This window comes from Caloenas nicobarica, chromosome 4 (genome assembly GCF_036013445.1).
Source record: "Caloenas nicobarica isolate bCalNic1 chromosome 4, bCalNic1.hap1, whole genome shotgun sequence".
Classification (NCBI taxonomy): domain Eukaryota; kingdom Metazoa; phylum Chordata; class Aves; order Columbiformes; family Columbidae; genus Caloenas; species Caloenas nicobarica.
Genome location: NC_088248.1, coordinates 49215944 through 49223732, shown reverse-complemented (window position 1 = coordinate 49223732; position 7789 = coordinate 49215944).

The window sequence follows — 7789 nt, the reverse complement described above, 5'->3', positions numbered from 1 at the left end:
AAGTTTTTCATACATCCACAAGGCTGGAATACTGAAGTCTGAAATACCACACATACTAAAATTACACCACTAACCTCGACAAATGCAAAAGGTGTCCTTTCTCATGCAATCTTGCTTTGACTAGTCAAACTTATTTGTGGAGAAGGTAACTTTCCCTAATTAACTCTAATAAATTACCATGGCCTAACAGATTATTACGTGCTCCAGATGCCTACATAGTCTTGACATCTCTTGCTATTACATCTGTTCTACAGAGGAGTCTCTGGGATGAGCAAGATGTAAAAACCTGTGTCTTAATAAGACTTCAACTTTGATTCAGATCATCTGAGATTTCAAACAGTGCAGGCCATGATCCCATAACTAATCACTCTCTCCAGCTGGAAGACCTTTATCAGCCTTCAGTAGCTTACTTCCAAAAACCCACCATGTTGTCACTTCGTTAGTAGCTGCCATTAAAAGTTCCACCTCTGTCCCACATTTCTGATTTATTTTAAGGCAATGCCTTATTCTGCTTCTGGGAATCAGGAAACCAAACTTAGCTGTCCAGGATAGATCTCATGCCATGCAATCAGAAGCAGCTGCAAACAATTACCTTACTTTTACCTACCATGGGTTCCAAAATCAATTTTCCCCAAATTACTGATATTAGTTCCACTCATTAAGGTGATAGAACTAAAACTCAAACAGTTTATACCGGCTGAAGAATAATAATCTCTGAAAGATCCTTCCTGAATGCTGAAAATTGTGAGAGGTATAATATCGGGTGATTCATCTAACTTTAAAGCTCACTACTTGGATTTTGTTTTGTAGCAGCTTCATGAATGGGATACCTTCCTCATCAGGCTAATAGGAGTGAGTGTTATAGATACTCTGGTTTAGATTGCTTTTAAAGATGGAGCTTTGTCATGAAAACAAGAAGAAATCAAGAAAACCTAGTTTGGGTAGTTATATGAAATAAACAGTTAATAAAAATGAAACATCTGCTTTGAAAGAAAAACAGACAGAGAAGAAGGGAGGAAAGTCAGACTAATGTTAGGTAAGTCATTAGATGTCTTATAACTATTCCTCCAGGAAGTGATAGGTGACTAAATTTACAGTAAAATCAAGAATATGGACCAAACCATATGAGAAAAATATATGAGCATCACAGCAATACTCATTTTTACAAATCGCATAACTGTTGCCAGTTGTTTGTTTCCTAGTTCTCAAGCCTCATTCAGACACAAGATTCACCTTTAAAGAAATAAAGAAGTTAGACTTCATACTAACAATATAGGTCTGTTGTGGGTTTTCTTTGTTTGTTTGGGTTTTGTTTTTTATTTGTTGGTTTGGGTTTTTTCTAGTTTTCCTTTTTTTCTTCTTCCTTCCCTCCCTCTCTCCAAATACAGCCATAAAAAGACCTGGGAAATAAGTGCCCGTCAAACATGGTCATGCTGCAAAGAACTTCGTAAGACTGAGACCTTGATGTACAAACCCACACTGGTAGCAGCAACACAGTTTCCTGGAACAATCACCTAATTATGTGCCAGCCCAATACTAGTGGAACTACCCATAAAGAATAGAAGAGAATCCATTCCCTGCATAAAGACTTCTCGCCAAGGCTGCTGTTTCCACCCACTGTAGGGTATTCGTGGCATGTGAATGTTAGTTCATTAAGGTCAATGATTCATTATACAGAGTCCAGTAAACAGCCACCTTAATGAAAATTTTTGGCTGATAGCCCATCATAGCTGGCATAATAAACAGCTGACTAAAGTATTTCAGTGTTCAGTGAACAATGATATAAGTGTCTATTAAGGGTATGCAGCTATGCCAAATACAATCATATATAATCAGCTGCACAAGAAAAGCCTGTCGACACTTTGGAAAATATCATCAGTCAAATGATGCTTTTGCTACAAGTGGCAGCTGTTGTGCTCCGGAGTGTAGACAATTAGACACAAATATACTCCTTGGGCTATTTGTAGCACTGAAGCATGGTATTAGCTGACACCTGTTAAGCTGTAATCCCTACATTTTGGATACCTAACCATCATAATTATTAAAAATACAATTTAAGATTTCTAAAGACCTGAGATTTCATAAATAATGGCAAGCATAACAACAATACCTCATGTATTTCTGAACTTTACTTTAGGAGAAGCTCTTTAAAATCGTTCACAAATGGTCAGGCTAAATAAAATCAGAAGCTTCTTACCAAATTCATAGATACCAAGTACCAAATGCATTTACATGTATTGTACTGTGTGCTACAGTGTAAATTTTTAGGTCTAATTACTGAAGTAGGAATATTGCAAATAGGTAATAGCAGGTAATATTGCGAATAAGGGCACATACATTCTGTGGAGAAGAAATATCAACTATGTGAACAGAAGAACCAGAAAAAATCCTGCATGTAAGCTTATGAAGAAATTGAGCACAGATCTTTGCCTTTGGCATAAATATTTATAGACATGGCGAGTTGTTATTGGATTTTGCTTTACTTGACTAGCTCTGGATTTTGCTTCATATCACTAGATCTGGCAATAATGCTGACTGCAGTATCATCCCCCTGATTTTCTCTGAGGAACAAATTTTTATTGTAGCAAGGAAATAAACCAGAGGTTTATCAAATTATTATATATGTAAAAATGAACGATGGCAGATATCTTTTAAAAACACCAATAATAGGAAGTTATTGGAAAAGTCAATAAAGTCTTCCTCAATCTAGAAAAATAACATTCCCACACAAGTCAGGATAAATTATGAAAGCATAAATGAATGTTTGCATATCATACTCAACTTCTTAAACTCTAAGTCTGTTCATCATTGATTGAAAACAAACAATGCCAATTATTCTTATATTAAATGGTAAAGCAGGCATGGAAAAAGCAGATGCACTTAAATTCTTGACTTGTAAAAACCATGACGAAAGTTTCTGACCATTTTTTTCTCCTTTGTTTCGTATTCTTGCCAAGCACAAAAGAGGAAGAGCTTTTGCATAAAATCTAGTTACATAAAATATTAAAAACATGGCCCTCAAAGTACTATAAACACTTAATGCCTTAATTTAATAAGAGCTGTTCATGTGTTAGTTGAAAATCTACTACCCCTTGGTTTTCTATTTTTAAAGCACAACAGGAGGCATCGGGTTGACACCACGAGAAAAACATTGTTCTTCCCTTAAAAGCATATGATGCTTCGATCTTCTGAATTTTTTTTTTTAGTTTAATCTAATTTTCTTGAATTGTTTAGATCTTTTAGATAATTCAAAATAGTTCTTAAGACTGGATCCAAGGCATTAGGGAAAAAAAAAAGGGCTAGTCTTAACCACTGCACATTATTTTAGTTCTCTGAATTAGGTTAATACTCATAGTGTAGGCAGTACAAACTCACTTACTGATGTTTATACTGATCACTTAGCCATTTACCCTGTGAGTAGTCCCATAACACTTACTGAAGATGTTACCTACCAGAGGTCTCAATTTGAGCATGCACCAGCCACAGGGCACCTGCTGGTAGACAGTTCCCTTCCCTCCAGGGGTACTTACCACACTGTTCCACATGTAACACTAATGGGATGAAGCATGTCTTGATACAAAACTCAGCAATAAAAGCCAGCACAACAGGCCTGAAGACTTGATCAGGAATTACAGCTGAATCTAGTTAGGAAGGCAGGAGCCACCAGCTGCAACAACTCCAAGCACTGACTACCAAACAAGCAACCAGTAGGCCCTTCTGGGGTCTTATATAGCATTTAAACACCTTTTGACCTTTATGGGGTTGGTTAGGCAAGAACATAGGCTGGACTGTTAAGGGTTGGAAGCCTTTGCTTTACAGATAATGGATTAGTCAGGGAGAGAAACCTTCTGTGAGACTGATGGGACTAGAAACTGCACTGGGTCAACCAGAATACGAGTGCTTAGTCAGGCACTTGGAAAGTGAAAAATTTAGCAAGCTGCTCAAAATACAAAATTTACTCTAGTATTCCTTAAGTATACCTCAATATTCTCCAAGTGTAACATTTTTTAAAAACTCCCTTAACCCTACGGCAAAAAAACTCTTGTCTTAACTTGCTGAATTTTCAGAGAGCAACATAATTTATATGCCAGTTGAATATGCGTGACACCTCTTATGGCAATAAACATTTTAGGAATATGAGGATAAGCAAACTAAAATTAGAAAAGTAATTACTAGGAAAGGAGGAGCCAGAAGTTATTTAAAGCTAAATTTTGCTGAACTATAAAATAGTCAAAAAAACCCTAAAAATTCTGTTTCAGTGCTTTGGTTTTAAAACATGTTTAGAAAAGGAGAGCAAAAGGTCCGAACAATGTTCTGAGACCATATTTTTCTTGCTTTCTAGCAAAACTCCATTCATGTGCTTTGGGGACCATGGTTACATGCATCTGTAGAACCTCTGGGACCTTGGAGTGTGCATGACCCTTGTCAGGAGAGATGAACAATGCCAGAGGAACAGGTGTACCCTTTGCAGCAACACTTTGATGGTAATAGATTTTAAAAACCCTCAGTGGTCCTATTAAGACTGCACTTTAATCGAAACTGAGCCAGTCTGCTGGCACTGAAAATTAAAAAGGTTGTAGAAGAGTATTTATGCTAGAAGCTGGGTGAAAGCCAACAGGCATATAAGAGCACCTGGTTCAGACTGATGTGACCCCTGAGAGGATGTGGTTAACGTTCAGTGTGTCCCTGAAAGGCCAGGAGGGAATAAACATCACAATCACAATAAACAGAGTAAACAAACCATACTGCTAACCAGGCAGGCTGACTGACATGTCCAATGTCAAACAGTGGAGTAAGGGCAAAATTTACAAGTGCTTCTGTGCCAGGACTACAAGCCTAATGCAGAGGATGAGGCAGGTAAGCTCTTCACTGCTGATGGTACTCGGGATATTCCTGCACTCAATGAATCCTCTGTGGTAAATAGGTCAGAGGGGCTAGGTCACTGGAGAATACATGTAGAAGTACTAAACCAAATAAATTAGGTGTTATTGAGTGAGCAGGACTGGATGGGATTTATCTGAGTGCTCTGGAGCATTATAAGAAGAAACCAAAGAGAAGACTGTGACTTTTCAGTATGAAGGGCCTTTGGAAAAGGCTGAAGGGGATACGTTTAATGTTTACAGTGGTGAATAAGGTGGTTGTAGAGCTATTATTCATCAAATAGTTGCATCAGGGGAGGTTCATACTTGACATTAGGATGCATTTCTTTACCAAGAGAGCAGTCAAACACTGGATCAGGCTTTCTAGAGAGGTGGTTGATGCCTCAAGTCTGTCAGCGTTTAAGAGGCATTTGGACAATGACCTTAATAACATTCTTTAACTTTTGGCCATCCCTGAAGTGGTTGGGCAGTTGGACTAGGTGATCATCGTAGGTCTCTTCCAATGGAAACAATCTATTCTGTTCTATTCTAAATCCCACAGTACCAGAACTAAGGGCACTTGGTGAAATTATCTGAAGATCAGTTTAAAGCAAATGAAAGAAAGCTCTTATTTGAGCAGCAGGTGATGAATATTTGGAACTTGTTGCCACAGAAGGCAGCTCTGTCAGCAGCTTTGAAAAAGGATTACAGTAACTCATGGACCACAGATCCATAAACCAATACCCAAGGTACAAGGTGGGGAATACAACTGTGGATACTAGGGGAGTCTGTGTGGAATTGGCCAGACTCCCATGCTGTCCCTAAACACCATCCCCTGCTGCGACTGCCAGAGAGTACGTGGTCTGACCTAGACTTGGACATTGGTTGGCCTAAGTGCATTGCTTGGGTGTTTTCTCCACAGTCCACAGAGGTCCAATAGGAATGCTAACAAGAGTGATATCAAAGGCGTTTTATTCAAAGGGCGATTAAGATCATTTAATATGGGATTATGACAAGATATTTAAACTTGGTTTATAAAATGAAGCATTACTTCCATGTGTTATTTTATTAATCTTGAGAAGGTTAGGCCATTAACCTGGAGAACTTTTACAATATTAGTATTTACTACAGATTCTTACAGAAAGGGTCCTAATGAGTTAGAAGACTAATGGGTAGAAAAAGAAAAGGCATGAGCAGAGTAATCACCATGATTGAAAACACACAACTAAAAATCTTTTTGAGGAAATTATTCTCCCTAGAGTACAGCTGACAGATAGTCATTTCTCACACAGCTGATAGCCAGATCTTCCCATACAAAATCTTATATTACAGAGCTGACATTTTCATGGAGGCAAGGCTGTGAAACCTGTTATTTACTTCCTCTTCTCCCTTCTACCATACCATGATTACTGATTATTTTAGATGTGAAAAAACTCCATTCTCCATTTGTCTGAGCTCTTCTGTGTCCCATGATAATAAATAGGGCAGTCATGCAGCTCAGTAGCTTGTTACAATTTACAAACCAATTTCTTGTTTGTTTTTTAAATCCCTCTCCAAGACTTCGGTGTTGTGGAACAGCTGGCAATGTACTGTGGCCATCTGCACTACCTTCATCTTTTGAGAATTCAAATTGATTTTCTTCAGCCTAGCATGTGGAGTTTAGGGGTGCTCACTGCCTGATGATGTGCATTCACACCATCCAATGTGTCTGGGAAGACAATTTTAGTATGAGAGCATCAGGATGAGCAAACTGCACTGCGAGAGGTGAATTGTGGAGTCAAGCTGCTTTTGTCCTTTATGTGCAGGGTAAAGGTTTTATCCATGTTTCCAGGCTTCAAATATAGACCATTTCTAGAGCTGTGTATGTGAAACACAGCCAAACACCACCGATTCGCTCTGCTGATTGATGGCACTTATCCTCAAAGACACGATAGAGTATGTTCATGTAAAGTCAGCAGGGCTTTTTAGGGCTTGCAGAAAATACTTTCAACATAATAGATGCTGATATAATTCAAATCAAAAGTAAAAATGGGTATGATGCAGACAGACAGTGGTGCATCAAAGTCACACACAGATCTGAAAGGGGAAATATTGATTAATGTATCTTTTCAAGAGTGGCTTTACTCAACTAAACTAAGCAAAAGTGAAGCACTGTGGAATATTCAGAAGAGTCACTTTTGCTATTTTATAGTAAGTAATTTTTAGACCTGCAGGGTATTGAATTACTTTGCTTGATTTATGAAGACTGATCCAGCATAATATTTTATCATGCTCCTAACTTCAAACTTCAGAAGTTCTATTAAGTTTACTGGAGTGACTCACATAGTTAAATACATATTCAGAGCTTTGAAGGAGCTTAACCTAAATGTTAAGTGTAGTGACAAAACTGCATTCAGGATAAACAAATCCAAAGGATAAGCTGATATGCATTAAATAATAGAGCAAAAATGTATGAACCCTGCACAAAAAAAAATGTTGCAAACATCAAAAAGTATATCCCACTCATACAAAGGATATGAGATAATGCCAACCAACATAAAATATGAAAATGATTAGCATACAGCTGAACTCATTTTCTAGATTAATTACATTAATAGAAAAGTTAAATAAATTGAAGGTGCACATTTCACAGAAGTTTATATTAAGAATTTTATTTACATTTATTTAAAAATTGATATAACTTGTCATACTTCACAACATGATAATACATTATATACTTCTAAAAGGGAATAATACACCATTTAGAAATTTTTCTTTGGAATGTAAATACTTTGTCATCACAATAGTCTGACTGAAGTGATATTTGCTAGGCAAAATGTACAGTGTCAAATTTAATTAAATGTTTGCTTGATAGGTTTCCTAAAAATAGATAGGAAAATTGCCTAAATTGACTGAAATTATACTGTTCTGTAAAATGTGAGACAATGGGA